The sequence below is a fragment of the Centruroides sculpturatus genome, unplaced genomic scaffold, assembly GCF_000671375.1.
Source record: "Centruroides sculpturatus isolate CEXI.00-Female unplaced genomic scaffold, Cexi_2.0 scaffold267, whole genome shotgun sequence".
Taxonomy (NCBI): Eukaryota; Metazoa; Arthropoda; class Arachnida; order Scorpiones; family Buthidae; genus Centruroides; species Centruroides sculpturatus.
The window spans coordinates 610,493-629,084 of NW_019384634.1; the positions used below are offsets into that span (position 1 = coordinate 610,493).

The 18,592-nt window shown below is 28.4% G+C and overlaps 1 protein-coding gene across 1 annotated transcript in view; it reads left to right on the plus strand.

Annotated features, from left to right (window-relative positions):
• The first annotated feature begins 730 nt into the window (after window positions 1-730).
• LOC111625839 (neuronal acetylcholine receptor subunit alpha-10-like) overlaps window positions 731-18,592 on the plus strand; it is a 49,873-nt gene continuing 32,011 nt past the window's right edge. Inside the window, exon 1 of the mRNA XM_023369083.1 lies at window positions 731-883. The gene's annotated coding sequence lies outside the window, so the exon portion shown is untranslated. The remainder of the gene's footprint in view (window positions 884-18,592) is intronic.

The window sequence follows — 18,592 nt, forward strand, 5'->3', positions numbered from 1 at the left end:
ATAGAATATAAAGGAAAGATGTTTTTCTCCCATGAATTGCGCCGTACCATTTTCACTCCTCAACTTCCATCTAGATACTTTGTTATGCTCTCTATCCAGCATAACTATTGTATAGAAGAAGCTTTAGAAATGCTTTTTCACAAAACACTTATCATAAATTCTATCGAATCTTTACGTTGGCACCTAAGAGAGGTGAAGAAATAAAGATCTAAACACATTTCTCATACTCTGTTCTTAGGTTAAGACATTCGATAAAACACTTCATCTTAAAAGATACACTTTGTTTAACGTCTTATTTTTCACCCTTAATTATCTAAGCAATAACCGCTTTTGTTATATCGTAGGGGTAAGGAGGGAATGGAAATTTGTTTTTTTCTTTCTTCCACATAATTTAGGAAATATTAAAATTAACACCCCGTGGGTATGATTTTTACGAGTAACGAATCGACGCATAAAAGTAACGATCGTAGCTTAAGTTACTCAACGTAATTATTAAGTAGAAAGAACATAAAACTGTGGTGAATAGCTAGACATTAACTCACCACAGAATGGTGAATTTTTAATAATTTAGAGCATCGAAGTGTAGGAAAAGTAGGATTAATTATATAGTAAAGGTATAAGAGGGATGAAGAAGAAAGAGCAATGGAAGAATCCGGTACAGGTAGCGCCTCCTTTCTGGGCCACGTGTAAGCGCAGGGGACGACGGGAAAGATGCTAGAGCACCGTTCACCCGGACACAGTGTCCTATTCTCACTTAATCGTTCCTCGCTACTAGATTTCTGTTGTTGGGCTCGATGCCAGATGCGTTCAGAATGTAGAAGATGGTGTTCGCAGGATACCGACGAGTCTCGTAACTCACCGCTTGTCCATCTATGAATATCAGGTAGGATTCTCGTGACGTAATCACACTTTATATCATCACGTCGTAACAACCGTAACTAGGTAGAAAGTTAGAGAAGAAATCATTGTCGGATCATTGGTAGTTTGTCTTTCTGCAATACGCCATATCCAGTGACGGTATCGTGTGACATTTTTAAACGTTATCGTCTCCGTTACGCTCCGTTTATGCTTCCGACGTTACCGTGCTACGTATATTTTACTATAGAGTGACGCTGTTATCCATCTTTCATAATTTTATCGATTGTTTGCGGGGAATAACTAGTCGAAACGTTAAAGGATTGAAGTAACTCCGGATTTAAAAAAAAAAAAAAGTGTAATTTCGAATCATTTAGAATCTCGATTTTAATATTTTTAAATTGTTTTGTGGCATTTTTGAGTTTAAAAGTCATTAGTTGTTTCTTCAGTTTGTATGGTTATCCTTTCTCATAAACGTTCCCTGAGGATAACGGAGATTACTGAAAGAAGTTAAGAGAAACCAAAAGTCCATTGAGGCATCTACCATTGATCTAGAAATCCTTGATTCTGCCAGATCTTGGTCAATAATGGCCGATGTGATTTTTTTTTTTCGAACATTTAGTTAGAACCATTAAAAAATTTCGAAACAAATCTATTGATTTTTTGCCATCGTGTTAACGTTTAGCTGAAGCAAACGGTAAATTCTCGTTTCTTCTTTTCTTCTGTTCTATAAGCGAAACGTAATTAAATTTATGTTCGCTTTTTTAGATCAAACCAAATTGACAATTTTCTATTTTGATACAAATTGTCGCAGCTAAAATTAGTGTTAATTTCGAGACGATTAGGAGGTTGGAGAAGCGCAAATGAACTGTATAAAAAAAAAATCTTTACATTTTACAACCCCATCGAACATTAAGAGGTAGGCTACTTTGTTCATGCCTAATTTACAACAGCTGTTTTAATCAAAGAATTCTCTTTTCTAACTGTTGTAATAGGTTGGATGCCTGCAGACATTTACGTCTCTAGCAATGACATATATTTGTATATATATATATGTGTGTGTGTATACAGGATGGTGTATATAGACTCATGTCTCCAAGACACGATATACAATATGGCACGCTATTAACAATTAAATTTCGTGGTAATTTACGAAACGTGGAACGTAAACCGAGATTTCCCACTTAAAATAATTAAAAATTTCAAGAAAATTAACGATAAATCTTCTGAAAAAAGACACAAAGTTTGGGAGTTTAGATCGAAATTTTTCTTTGTTCTATATAACTGCGGGTCGATGATCGCTAAAATCGACGATGCTTCTGTAGATGATGGGAGAAAGAATATTGTCGAACTGTTTATTTTTATATTTTTCTACTGGGAAATAACATTCATTCGCTTTGGGCCATTTATAGTATATAAAAAAAGAAGCTTATAACATTTCCTTCTCATCTGAGCATCTCAAAGTGTAGTTCTTCTTTAACTCTTAATTCATTAAGTCTTCCAGAAAACGAGGATTAAAGTTAGATACCACTTTTAAAATTAGAAATCCTAACGAACAAAGGATTGCTTGATTTATTAAGTATAAAAAAAAGGTGAATTAATGATATAAGTTTCTTTAGAAATCATTAAGAAGAATAATCAGCCATCGAGTGTAATCAAGAATAATTGACAAATTTAGGTCTTTAGCAGTTAACGATTTCTCTATGGCCCAAATTTGGATAAGAAAAAATAAATTATCGAACAAAAGAAATTTATTTGTGGGAAGTTGGATATGGTTCTATCGAAGAATTTGCCTTAAATCTTTACAGAACTGCCTGTAAATCGTTAGAAATTAGCCAACCATCTAATGACTACGTAAAATAATCGTCTTGAAGATGTTCTACCTCTACATAAGAGTTTAGCAGGCTAATAGGCTTCCGGATCTCTCGTTCACCCTCATTAGTTTTCAGCTAAGGGATGCTAATAGTTGGTTGCCTTCAATTCTCTCCTGCAGTTCCCTCAGGTCTGCCAAACTGTCAACTCATTATCTTTGTAGAAGATGAGATAAACTCTTCAAATTTGGATACAAGAGCATTTTGATATTCGATATCCACACCCGAGAACCCTTAATGAATGTATCTCTCGCTATACCTAGTCTCGGAGAACCACCGTTTTAATAGCCACTTTATACTGAATTTTCTAAGGTTAATATTTATTAACGTATCTAGTTATAGATTTGCTAAGTTTTACAATTTATTTCTGTATCATTAATATTAGAAAATTGAATTTTCCAAGCTACGTCGAAAGTCATAGCTCGAGGACAAATTGAAGTTAAATTTTCAAAATGCGCGTGGGACATTTGAAAGTCGTTTAAAAGTATCCCCTCGGGTGTTTATGTTAAAATAAATTTTAACAAGAATAGTTAACTTAAAATGCCAATCATTAACCTAACATAAACATCCAGTTAATTAATTTCTCATTCGTTAAATTAAGATTAAAAATTGTTCACCTCATCTTTCTCGTGGCTCCTCTTTTTAAGCTGCTCCATAGTACAAAAAAGAAATGCTTGTGGATGCTAGACGAGAATTAGTTCTTTAATTACTGTGTGGGTATGGAAAAGTGACAGCTTGGATGTGACAAAATGTCAGTAAACGGGGGAAAAAATGTGGTAAGAGGTAGAAGAAAAAACCCCATTGTTAGTCGGATATCGGTTGTGATAGGATTAAAAATTCCACTAGTGCTACGAGACCCGCGGGTGTCGGTAGACAATCGATATGCAGTAATGGAGTTGTACGATATTTTGTAAGGTGTGATGGCACTCAGTCTTTCCCTTGATACACTCGCTTCATAAACTACTACCTCAGGCGTGGAAGCGTAAGTAAGCCAAGCAATGTTAACAAAATAGTTATCTCCTCCTTCCATTACTAAAGAATGCTACAACTTCACGAAACATTACAAACCTTCGTTAACAAATCGAATTTTCCGAGACGGGTCGAAAATACCACAAAATCGCCACAGTAATTGCTATTTTTTTTTCCTTATTTTTATAAGAATTTTTTTTTCGTATATATATTTTTCGAAATTTTCCACGTGTTTTTCAATAATTTAACTACCTTATACATCATATATTCATTTTAAAAACTAATATAATTAAAAAGTTTAGTAATTGTTTACGAAAATTCTGTATTTAAAGAATGCTAGAAATCGATTTTTACAGAAGTGAAAAGAAAAATCAAACGTTGTCGAATCTCTTCTGAAGTGTCGACGTTGAAGATGCTGTTTTAAGTTTTCTGTCAGCACCCGATAGCTAGATATTTACAATATAACAATTTTATACATTGTTATTGATATAAAGATGTTTGTTCGAGCTCCAACATCATACATTTTAAGAGTATGAATAGATATCTTAACAGCAAGAACTATATGACCTCGATGGACGCCTACGTTATAGCAGCATTGGATCAATTCCAAGCTTGCTTACGACGACTAGCTTCAAAATTTGATTTTAAGAGTGATTGTAAATATGTAATAAAATTTATAAGTATAGAAACCGTAAAGAATAACGTATACAGCTTAACAAAGAAAAAAGATGCTGGAGATGATTTTATGGAGAGGATAGTAGAAATGTACAGCTTCTCCATAAAACTATACGCTTTATAAATTCAAAAAGTTAGACATTTATATTTTAATTTATATGTTTATATAATTAATTTGAATCTAATTAAGTTGAAAATCGTAATACGAATGTGGTGATTTGTGTTTTTATATTGACAAAATCCTAAGATCTGCTCATCAGTGAAGAATAGATAAAGAGATGTTTGCTACTTATGAGGATTCTGAACACATTAATTGGGTTCAGGTGTTCAAGATTGTTAGACGTATCACATATAGGGAGATTGGTTTTATCGATTATACTCATCAGCAAGAAGTTTTTGATACTTATAGTAAGGCAGCAATAAAAAATAATGATAGAAGGTATTAAGTAAGAGATGATGCGTGATGTGGAATGATGTATTTATTTTATTAAAAATAATAATAATAAATAATAATAAATTAAATTGAATTTTTTAAAATTCTGATAGATTGATGGCTTGTTCATTATGTATAATTTATGTAAACGTAATTTTTGTAAGGAAGAAGCAGACATTCTTTGTGATAAATACGAAATTTGATGAACGTGATTTATATATCAGGCAAGATATATGATGCAATTAAATCTCGAGAAATGTTAAGAATGCTTAAAGCAAGAATATTGTTATGTGGATGAATGATTTCTGTAGATTCTGATGGCCATTTGTGCTCTGTGACTGAATTGAAGTGCAGTTATAATTATACTTCATACCAGTTTGGAGCCTAGAGGCAAACATTTTTTGCAAATAACTTATCAAAATATTCGATGACCGTTATAAATTTTCGATAGAACAACTCAAAATATTTTTAACTTATACAGCGGATAAATTTTTAGGAGTTTTCGAAAGTACATAACGGATATATATCCAACTGGAAATCCTTAAAAAGTTATAAATGTAAGTCGGATTGTTTGGCCTATTGCCATTTTTTGATAAATCTATATTCTAAACTAAATCCATATAAATTTACAGAACAAAAGATTTTTTGCAACTTAAAGAGAGGTATATTTTTCAGTCTATGAGTTTTATATATGATAAAATGTTGTAAATAAATTTTAAAATATAACTCGAATACATATATTAGTAGGCTTTATGTAAATAAACTCAATAAAATAAATATAACAAAAATTGGAATAATAAACTGAATATTACGCGTCCTGCTATACTCTATATATCTAATGAGCCATAGTGAGGTGAGAACTAGTGAATATTTCTATTTTCAATTGTGAATTACTTCAATAAGCAACACAATTTAGAGGCTTAATCGAAAATCTGGCAAAATGATAATGTCGCGAAAGTTCAAAGGTTTTTTTATATATGTTACATGAGTCGTACACCGCCTTCTTCCACCACTAAACTGAAGAATGGATGGAGATAACTTCTTGAATCCTTTACCATGAAATAGATAGGCATTTATTTCCTTCTTCCATACCACTAACTAAAATATCATGAAAATATCAGTTACCTCCTTCCACCAAGCCCTTCAATTCATCAAAGAAATTTTTGTTACTAGTAATTTTAATCGTTTTCTTAATTATAGCGATATGTTATCTGTTTAGAGATAAACACAAGTTCATAAAGACATTAGACACAAAAGAATTAGGTACTGTACAAACTGACAAACGAACGGACACAAAAATACTTAGATCAATAGCGATCAAATGAGTGCTAGAGCGATCTGAAAGTCTTTAAAGAAATAAAATTGTGTCAATACTTTGGATACAAAATACTGTTTAAGAACGTAAATTTTCCTGTATACTGTATAGAAGTATTAAAATGTAACAAGCCGTTGAAGAATCCTTCAAACAGCGTGGGGCGTGGAAAGTATCCAGAAGTACACTCCAAGTCGAGTGGATTGATGATGAAATTTGCAGATTTGAAATATTGGTTCGAATTTGATTGATGTCACAAATGTATTACCTAGAATATGTTCTAGCATCTAAAGAAACACTTCATAAAAAATAACATTTTACAATTTTTCAAAAATATTCTAAAAACGATAGAATTACAGTAATTTCATTTTTAGATACGATAATATATATATATTGAATTTTGTAATAAAAAAAAAACATAAATTTCGGCATCAAGTATTAATCCTGAGAATAAATTTCATTTGAATTTTAAAAATATTCAATTCATTCATTGGATAATTTATCGCTCGAATAAATAATGACGCAGAAATGTCATTTCCAACAAAGAATTTCTCTTAATTAAACTACATTATTAGAGAAACCTGTGATAATCTTCGAGATAATAATCGAGGTAATCTGATTAAGTCAATTTTTTACACGTGTGTTGATGTAACGTAATTATGTTGAAAAAAAAACTAATTTTTGAATAAGTTACAATAGGGCTTTGTAGGAAATGATAATTGTGATAGGACAGATAGGATGCATCTAGTTAATAGGTCATAAATCATCATCGTTTGTTGTAGATGATACGGAAGAGGCTAACAAATCCTCACCATAGAATGCGTGTCATAAGAGTATGCTACTGTTCTGATGAAAGCTGTCTGGTATCTGTGTATACTGTGATTGATTGTGATCCCCAATGATATCAAATTGGAAGACTTCTAACAATCTATCCGATTTTCAAACTGTAACCCCGAGTAAAGTGGATCAATCTACTTATGAAACAAACTCTTAAAGAAAATACTTTTCAACAAAGTTTTTTTAAAACACTTAATTAAAATTTAATTAATTATACTTTAAGAAATTATGGAACTTTAATGCGATAAAATAAGTATTCAACTTAATAAACGACGTAGAAAATAAAAAAAATAATCCATAAAAATATAGGTGGTCTCTTGTGAAATGTGTTAGGAAAGAGTTTTTTTAAAAGAAATTTAACGATATCATTATGTTTAGTGTGATTGGTGTAAAAATCAATTAAAATTGATTAACTCCGCCTATTCTGTTTCATTAACCAATCAACGTTTATAATTAATTACGATTGAAATCTTACATTTATAGCAAAGAACTACCTGTATAGAAAGATTTTGGTTTTCTCACTTTCTTCTAATAATTTGTATATTTATATAATACAATTTAACGATTTTTTAATCGTAATATCATATATCTAAAAAAAATTAATGGTTGAATAGTTTTAAAAATTTGATTAATAATTTTTTTAAATTTCCTAATAAACTTCTTAAAAAAGAATTATTATTTTTTATTTAATTATAAATTGTCGTTGGTTTGTAACAGTGAGAATAGAATTTCAGATATGGAGAAATATTAATACAATTTATGATAAAGAGATTATTCACTTCGAAACGATATCGAGTTAAATTATCCACCTTACAGAAAATCGCATCCACGAATTCGAAAATGGGATTAAAATAGAATTTTGTCGAATCCAATTATTCATTAGACGAATAAATCGTACACATTTGGCATTAATTTATCTCCCTTGGGAGTAGATAGCCAGAAACTTTGCTTACTCATTACATAAGTTTTCATTTTAAGTTAATCTTAAAATTTCTTAAAATTTGAAATTTGAATTTTTGCCAGTCTTTAAAAATGTCAGAAATTTATTCAGAATTTAGAAACTGGATTAAAATTTAAGAAAATAATTAATAGAGTTGTAGTGGAAGTCAATACATCAAGTAAGCTCCAATAAAGTTTGTTGACATTTATGATATGAATCAGGAGAAAAAAAAAACAAATTTTACTAAATTATAAGTTATATTTAGATGAAAATTTGTTGGAGGAAAGGTAATAAATTAATTTAAAAAGTTTTATATAAATGATTCAATTTCGCACTTGTAAGACACCAAAGGTATAGCTTATGAGTACGAAAGACATCAATTTCGAGTCAACGAGTATAAAAATATTATTAATTACAAATGTTAAGTGAGATACGATTATTTAATCTATGATTAAATTTATGTAAATGTTTCCAATATTTAAAAATAATTAGCCAATAATCGTTAAGACACTCATTTTTTTTAGCCAATTATCAAGTTCGATATCTAACATAACTTATATCACAGAGAACTGCCTATGTTTTTATTAATTATTCTTGCTCATTTTGTTTACTCTCTCTAGCTCTTATCTTACATTTTTTAAACTTTTTTTTTATTATTTAGAATCACCAGAATGAGATTTTGTATGCTTTATAAGTGACAAGAATGAAATTTTTCTTTACTTTATAATAATCTCAAATAAAATTGAAGAAGAATTAAAACGAAAAATTCAATTTCCGATCATGATTTAGTAATCTAATTTGGAATGAAGTTTAATTTTCGGATGATTCTTTATGATATCTGTGGGGATTTATCGAGTAGCTTCTACCCTAATGGTAAGATTAAGATTGCAGTTTTGATATAAATTGTAATTCACTGGAGTGACGGCATTGGCCAGGATTCTCGTAAACCTTATCAATTGCCATTGCATTAGTTATCAGGGCTACTTCATTTATTTTACTTGTCTCGATTCAGTTGTTGATAAAGAACCAAAATCCGGATTACATATCGAAAGTTAATGTTTGCTACTCGTCTTTATATATTTTCTTTAAATTTATATCGTCGCTTTATCCCCCGAATGGCCATTATTAAAAATAGGAAGCTGTAAAACTCGACGTTACTATTTACTTTTCTTGTAAAAGAGGGGGATATCGTAATAATAACAATAAAATCCTTCATCATTCGCTGTTTTTAATTTGTATAGTTTGTTTATACTTATGTTGTAATGCTTCTCTTGTGAGTTTATTCTTTAATCCTTTATTCAAGAAAAGTCGTTGTTGGGCTTTTAATTCTGTTTCGTGTAATCTGCTGATAAGAGAGTTTTGTAAGATGCTCTAGAAATTATTTTCTTACTTAAATGACACCCCAAAAAATAAAAAATTCCAAAATTGTTTAAAGTTGCCTTCATTTTTTAATACGTAACATTCCAATTACTACAAATAAGAAAACTCGAATTAATTATTTTTATTTTATTTTTCATTATTTTCTATATTTAAACATCAAAATTAGGTCAATTTTTATAGTTAATTCTTTTTTTCGTTTCTTTAACGAGAATTTTTCTGCTGTTTTTAAAGTTATTTACACAACAATCATCGACATGCTTTTTTAAAAAATATTTTATATAATTTTTTCTTTTATTTTGCATAACTTATTCATTCATTTATCTGCTTCATTTTAAATATTCTCTCTCTCTCTCTCTCTTTTTATCTTGAATTATTTTATGTTCTTGAATATGATTAGTTTATTAAGTCAGTGAGTTATTTGGTTGAAGATATATCTTTCTTAACGATGAATAATAAAATAGAAATTCAAGTTACACTCTTTATTATTTATAATATTTTTCAACCAATTATCGTTACGAAGTTCTATTTAGCCACGCCTCTTTAAATTTTTTTTTTCAAAATATATTTTGTATATTACAGAGAACTGCCTATGTTCGTTAAATTATTCTTAGCTCAAATTTTTATTTAATTCGTTTATTTATGTGTTTTCTATCCAAATATAGCAATTTATCAAAACTTATAGCTGTAATATCTCGAATAATTCTCTCTACTTAGTTCGAGTTTAATATATTTTCTGATCACGTTACAATATCGAAACTACATTCAGCGTGTGCCAAAAGCGTTTCCATTGCTATAATTTTTCTTACTCTTAAAGTTCCAGAAGTGATTAGAGAACAAATCATCTACAAATTTTCTCGTTGAAGTTCGCTACCACAATGGTAATATTCGACAAGCTTCGGAGGTTCTCTCGAGAGTCGTTACTTTACTACAGACTAGCTAGATATGCCACGTCACGAACAAAACATTGCTTCAAAAATCTACCAAATGTTGCTTTTACGTTATTGCTAAATTTGTTTTATTTACAGAAGTTTTAAACTTTCTGCAGAGAGATGTAAAATTCTTTAAAGTTGCCCATTTTGATGTGAAATTTGTTTCCCTTTTTGTAAATTATTTAAAGAAATGGCCACTTCGGAAAATGTGGTAGAAATTTATCTGAGAAAAATAAAAATTCGATATAATTTAGAGCGTGCCTTTGTGATCCATAAAGTTACATATGTTAACTTTTAATTCGAGCAAACGTTGTTCGTTATGATGCATAATTCAAACAATGTTAATTAATCTAGAATATTAATAGACAGATTCATCAAATCTGTTCGGCATTTAAGCGATTGGTTTGCAAATGTTTGCACAGAGTTTCGTTAATTGTCCTTGAAGTGACCAGTTAATAGACATAGTTACAGAATAAATAATTAAGTTAATTTTCACGTCTATGTGATATATTGGTTACAAATAAAGAAAGTGGTGTAGAATTTTCTAATTACTTTCTTTTTTTAATCTACGAATTTAAATATTCATAATGTGCTCATGAATTATGAAGTAATTTCAGTAATTTTAAAGTATAAATTACTCAGACATGTTTATAATTTAGTGTAGATTTTTATTTATCAATCATCGTTAAGAGAGTTTTACGTATGCAACCAATCTTAAAATGTTTNAAATTTTGTTTATTAAAGTTAATCTCTGTATATGATATTTTATAAAGCTATTGCCATAAACACTGTCAAGAATATGGCAATAGCTTTATTAAGTTGTGATGTTAAAGATTATAAAGGTCAGATATTTTACAGGACATGTGTTCCATCTTAATATGTCATGAATCTTCATATTGCATGATGATTGTCTCCTGTTATATGCCTTTGTGCAATGTTTTGCTTTGTTAATAATTTCTTTTGTTATGGTACAACATACTCATGACAGTTGCTGTCAGTCAGTTTATTGGCTTTCACTGTAATTATTAAGGACAGTAATTTTTCTGGTTATTTATTTCCTATCTGTCTTCTCTTACATACTGAATATCTTTTCCTTTTGCCACACATCATTGCCCCTGCATTACTGTGTGGTAAAACCATCATCAGCCTTACTATTTTGCAAAAATTACGAATCTTTCCAAAATAGTAAGCCTGATAATAATGGTTCTTTTCTTGAGAAAGTTCATACTATACTGCCTGTATATTCTTAACCTTTGTAGAGAGGGTTAGTCAGATATGGCGCTATCACGATGTAGTGGAGAATAAACGTGGGAAACCTTTAAAGAATTTTCCACGTTTATTCTCCACTACATCGTGATAGCGCCATATCTGACTAATCCTCTGTACAAAGGTTAATAGTGTAACAAACTTTTAAAGAATTTTCCCACGCATTTTTCTCGTTTCCATTTCAGAAAAATTTTTTATACAGTTATGTCTAGTAAAGAAAAATCTTTCTTTATTGTCACATAATTCCTTTTTTATGTGAATTTTTTTTGCAATAATTTTTGGCTAGTTTTTGGCGATATTTTTTTGTGCAAAAAATTTTTTGCAGATATAGACATCATTCTCCAGTGCCACATGATCATCCTTGATGGGTATATCCGTCAATCACTGCAGAGTGGTTAATATGTACTGTACAAGCTGCATTTTTAGACTAGTTCATTATGTTGTTAATGAACTGGTCTAAGAATGAAAGTATAAAATGTAAAAAACATATTTATGTATATAAATGGCAATGGTGATGCAAAAAGTACATGTAATTTAGCAGTATAATTTCACTTTTTAAATTTTGATTATCTTAATGAAAGTAAATTTTTCTGATGTTGTTACAGTTTTGATAAGATTTGTCACTTTAATAATGTATTAGTTTACTAATAAATAACAATAAATAAATAAATTCGATAATAATTTACACATTTATTGAGAAGAGCAGAAATTAAAGTAATATTTATTCAATTTTAATTGTATTTATCATCATCATTCCATTTTAATTGTATTTAACATCATTCCATTTTAATTGTATTTAACATCATCATTCCATTTTAATTGTATTTAACATCATCATTCCATTTTAATTGTATTTAACATCATCATTCCATTTTAANACACAGTTGTGACGTATTATTACGTAATACTATAGTTATAACCATTTAACATAAATTAGCATAAGTTAATGATAATGCGAACAATTATTACATATTAATAAGTACGTAACAATTGTATTAAATATATTACGTAATAAGCACGAATTACAATTGTTACGTAATAATATGCGAAATATTTCGTAATAATTATAAATTTGAATCGCAAATTTTTTTCAATTGTTACGTTTTTTTGCCATTATTACGTAATAGAATACGTAATAATTTCAGTTTATATATAAAATTTATAACAAATATATTCAAGAATTGAATAAATTATCATCAAATGAATATAATTAATTTATAAATAAATAAATTCGATAATAATTTACACATTTATTGAGAAGAGCAGAAATTAAAGTAATATTTATTCAATTTTAATTGTATTTAATTATATTCAAGGAATAAAAAAAGAAATTTCTCTTTATGTACAGCGAGCGAAGGACTTTTCAGCTTATTTTTACGATCGAATGAATTAAAAATTTCAAATAATTAATTATAAATTATATAAATTAAAATATGAAACTGTCAAATGTTAAAATTTAGCGCTTCATTTCAAATTTTAAATTGATTAATGTAGTTTAATGTCATTATAACATTAGAAATGCCGCGTTTTAAATAATTAAATTGGCAAATTTGAAACAATTTAAATTCAAATTTTAATACTTTTTCGATGGCAAAATTTAGAGATGTTCATTCTAAAAGTTTAATGATATTCGGAACGAAGATTATAGGCCAAAAAAATTTGGTAAAAAAATCTAACTTTAGCGAGCCAAATGACCTTCGAAAGTCAAAATTAAATGATATAAAATATCAATTTTTATAAATTTTTACCAAGGAATCTCATCAAATTCACTAAATTTTTGTAAAACGTTATTTATTAACGTTCATAAAATATTTCTTGGAGACACGATAAAAGGAAAATAAAAGAAAAAAAAAAAGAAAAAGGAAGTGCGATATATTTTAACTAAAATTAAATGAAATTCTCTAAAGAATTCGTTAATTAAATTTATATTTAATTTTATTTAACTTTAGAATTCTTTATTTTTTCTTCTTCTTCTTCTTCTTTTAAAGTTGAAATTTCCCATTCGTAATTTATGGTTTACTATTAAACGTAATGAAGAAAAGTATTTTTCGGATGCATTAAAACGTTTTCTTTGTTGTGTTCTACTTTGCGGTAGTTTTCGTTTCTTGTACGAAATTTTTTTGAACATATTCCAACTTTTACGAGTTATTATCGGAAATATTTCTTGGACGTGATGGCTTTCAAACGTTTAAAATTGATCATATCACGCTACAATAAATGTCGTATGATAAATATTGGATAGCCAGGGGTGAATGATGCAAATTGGACTTTTGCACCCTCTAAAAAAATCTCATACGTTTTATTTAATTATGTTCTAGTAGAAACGTGTACTTAGTCACGCTTACCTATGAATTTTTTAATATCTTTTGTAAAACCCATAACTTTTTTTTTTTTATTTAACTTACAATTGTTAATGTCGATTGTTTGGAAGTTCTTCACTGTTTTTTTTTACTTCCATAATTAACGAAATACAAATTATTTTCCATTTTCCATATTGATAAATTATTCAATTCTATATTGGAAAAACTCCATTAAAAATGTGAAATGTTTCGTCCTGGATTTGTTTAATCTTTATTTTCCACAATAGAATTTCATTTTTAATGTCGTTCAATGTCTAATTTTGATATTATTAAACTCGTGGTTTTATTCTATGCTTACAAATTTAAATTTTCAATGTTGTTGTTGTTGTTGTTGTTGTTCAGTTTTGAAATTAAATTCGCTGAGATTATAATTATATTTTAATAAATATTTCAATTTAATGATTTAAATGATTCGTCGAAGTCATTATAATGCTAAAATATTGATTTAATTTGAATTATTTTTCTAATTTTTAGATCAAGTTTCATATTTTTAATGATTCCCAAATTTTAGCATATTCATAAATAAATATAAACTATATATTAAATAATACGAATTATTTAATTCCTGAATAATCTTCCATTCGTAATTCGTACGAAATTCAGTTTTTGAACAACAAACGTATTAACATTTATGCTATTATTGCTCCAGAAAGCAATCGTTAACAATGCCAAATTAATTAAGGTTGAGTGGAGACGAGTTAAATTTAAATCTTGTTGATTTATTTTGTTTACAAATATAAGTTTCGGATGTTACATAAACAACAATTACGCTTATAGTTTGTAGAATCATGCGTGTCAATATTTGTTTAGTGTGTTATCGTGAAATTTCTTTACGTTCCTCTTGGTCGATGGCCAGACAGGCCACTACAACCTTTATTAAAGTAATAAAAAAATCAAAAAATCTATAACAGAAAATATAGAAAATTCAAAANGAATAATTTTTTGTTAAAATTTTTATTTTAAAATCTCAATTGGATTATATAATGGTTGTGTTCCACTTATAGAAAGTTACTGTTCAGTAAGTAACAAGAATAATTTTTGCTACGTGATGGCTGTACGTAAAATCCCTAGAGACAAGCTACATTCGAGAATCGTTCACTACTCTTGGATAAAATAATTTAACATTGTTAAGCTTATAAATACACATCATTTCAGATTTTAAAGGGAATTTAATCATTTAAATTATTTAATATTCATGTATATTAAACATTTTTTTCGTCGATAAATGCAAACTTATTGAGTTTATTAAAGTTTAATTCGATTTTTAAAGTTAACGAAGTTAAAATAAAGTACTTTAACTGGTTTGGAATTTAAAATTTTATTAATTATATTTAAATATTTTATTAGCCATTAATCTATTGTATAAAATTTAAAATTCTTCTTTGAAAAGTTTTCTTGCTCCTGCTGAAGGACTGTAGACTAAACACTGCGCTCATTATTCACAGCGGTCATTGACACTATCTTATTTACTGAACCCACTTCGTTAAGTTCAGCAAACTATCTTAACGCGTTCATTAGGTAATAAGATATACTTTCCTTAACGAAAACCTTTTTAAAATTTTTCAGAGAGAGTTTTTGAGGAAAAACCTGCATTTTTTCTGTGTAAGTAACGAGAACTTTCACTACTTTTTTTTTTTGTATGAGAAGTGAAAAATCTATTTTAATTTCTCTTAACACCAAACTTAAATTTGAAAAAAATACTGTTAAAACGCCATAAAAATATCCAATAAATCAGCAAATAAACAGATAAATGTTTAAAAAATTTCTCCTGTCGTGTCCTCCTATCTAAGTATATGATCTCCATCCGTTTCTCCCATCAAGATCGTTTCTTACTGCCTGTATAAAGTTGGAAAATCTGCAGAAATATCAAATAAAAAATAAACTGTGACTTATTGAAAATGAAATCTCCGAAAAAGGGAACATTATAAGAAAATCAATACTCCATATTGCGGTTTTGAAGAAACTTCAACGTACAATAGAATAAGGAAAAGCTGTAAAAGTTACCTTTTATGCTCTTACGAAGGAATAAATAGTGTCTCTTGCAATTATTGGATTTATTTTAGCGTTACTCACTAATCCAATCTTTTGGTTTTCGGAAAGTCTTGAGTTTGGTCAAGTTTGGAAAGTTGGATCATAGACATTGAAGACTTTTCTTTCACTGACTAATTCAATTATCGACTTATCTTTCCCAAGAAAAATTTCACTGATTGCTCCTAAAAGCGGTTTCATTAATTCACTTATGCCATAAGCATTCGTTTCTTTACTTACCTGTACAGTACAAAACAGAATCTTCCCTTTTACGAGATACGTAATAAGTGTACAGTACAAACAGTAAAAATAAAAATCTGATGCCATCATCATACAACTTACGCCATAATGTGATTGAATACAACGCGATGAGAATTGTTATAAACTTTGATGAAATATTGATGTAATGCGATTAGCAGTACATAAACATCAAGCAGAAAATCCTAAAAAGAGAATAAAATCTATTTACCATGATTAAAAATATATCAAAAATTGAATAATTATCTGAAAAAGTCAAATTTGAATATAGAGCAAAGAAGCCGCGAGATAATAAACGAAAAACAAATTCTATTTATTGTAGAAAATTGCCTTAAAAGTGGATAATTTTAATCGAATAAAATAAAATAAATGAATAACTAAATTTATTTTGCTTATTAAACTGTTCTTACAATACCAAAACATACAGAGACGATAGAGTCATGTAAATGCAGGTTTATGTAGGTGTAACATATAAATCATTTGAAAATTAGTGAAATCAATTATAAGACAGCTTAAAATAGGTATATATTAAACACTAGATAATGCATAAATATATATATTAATAGATACACACAAATAAAGCATGAATACATAAATAAAAACAAATAAACATGAATATCTGTGAAAAAAAAATAAATATGCAGACAGAACTTAGTCAATGAAGACTTTTTTTACATACTTCTCTCCTTTTACGAGATGCAAAATAAGTTTACAAACTGTAAATATAAAAATGTGATGCTATCACTATATAACTTACGTCATGATGTGATTGAATACAACACGACGAGACGTATGCAATTATACAAATCATTGTTGAATGAGAAAAATAAGTAAAATAAATGAGAAGAAAATATAGAGAGATTACTACAGACAAACTGACAAATTATCTTAAATTATTCAACTTTATGTTTAAATTCTCGAAGAAGTATATATTAATCAACTTCCATACGCTGTTTCTATCTACAAAGAATATTTTTTCGCATCTGTATGTATATTACATAATAAAGGAGTGTAGAAATGTTATAAAAACATAAATATTTTAACTCTTCTATTAAGAAAAACAAAGTTTATCTGTTCCAAGTAACACAATTAATAAAATTCAATCATTGCTAGAATTTTCTCAATCAACAAACTTTATGGAGAAAACAACAAAACATAAGTGCACTCTGATAACATTATCAGCTCGGAATATAATCATCTAGCAAATGAATTCTGGGATTTATTTGTGTTGTGATTACATTAACATTCTGTCATCATTTCTGTGATGTTTATTGTTCTTGGTCTCTTCTCTGCTTTTGTTGATCGAAGTGAGTATTGACGGCTCGCCTCCATCTTCGCCACTAACTTATTATTGACTCGACAATTGAAGCGCTATATATTAATATTGAAATCGATTTGTTTTAACGTTCTTAAGCCGTATTCTATTCATAAACAGTAGAAAATTTCGCATGTTTCTTGTTGTTTTAATATGCTTTGAATGTGTAAACGCTTGATTCTTTTGTTTACTTTCTAAAATAACGCGAAGAATTATTTTTCTGTGAAAAAACAAAATATATATATATGTGTAATTTATTTTTAGAATAACGAATATTATAATAATTTGTATGTAAACAATTACATTTTTAAATGGTTTAAACGTGTTTAAACTTAAATTTTTATCACTTCGTAAATATATTTCACCTCCCTTTATTTGTTTTAGCCTTACATAGTAATTATTACGAAAACAAAATTATCATTACGTGTTATCATACGTAACAATAATAAACAACAATGACGTAACATATATCTAACAAATACAGGAGTACATTTGTATTACGTAACGTTAATGGAAACGGTTATTAATTACGTATTTGTTGTCTAAGTGTTACGAAAATTTACATTATTGTGACGTGATAATGTAGACGCAAACTAGATCAAGTAATATTATATTTTACGTAACAATCTTACACAGTTGTGACGTATTATTACGTAATACTATAGTTATAACCATTTAACATAAATTAGCATAAGTTAATGATAATGCGAGCAATTATTACATATTAATAAGTACGTAACAATTGTATTAAATATATTACGTAATAAGCACGAATTACAATTGTTACGTAATAATATGCGAAATATTTCGTAATAATTATAAATTTGAATCGCAAATTTTTTTCAATTGTTACGTTTTTTTGCCATTATTACGTAATAGAATACGTAATAATTTCAGTTTATATATAAAATTTATAACAAATATATTCAAGAATTCTCATCAATTTACAGCAAAGATCATCCATCCTTGGGATTTCGCATCAAGAGAGAGAGAAAGGGAGAGAGAATGGATCTTTGATTTGTTCCGTCCTACCGGGGTTACTATGGCAACCGGCAAACGATGGATTGTTTACGACTGTCGTCCATGTAATCCTNTAATTTCATTTTTAGATACGATAATATATATATATATATTGTCGAGGTTTTGATTAATTCACGCGCTTTT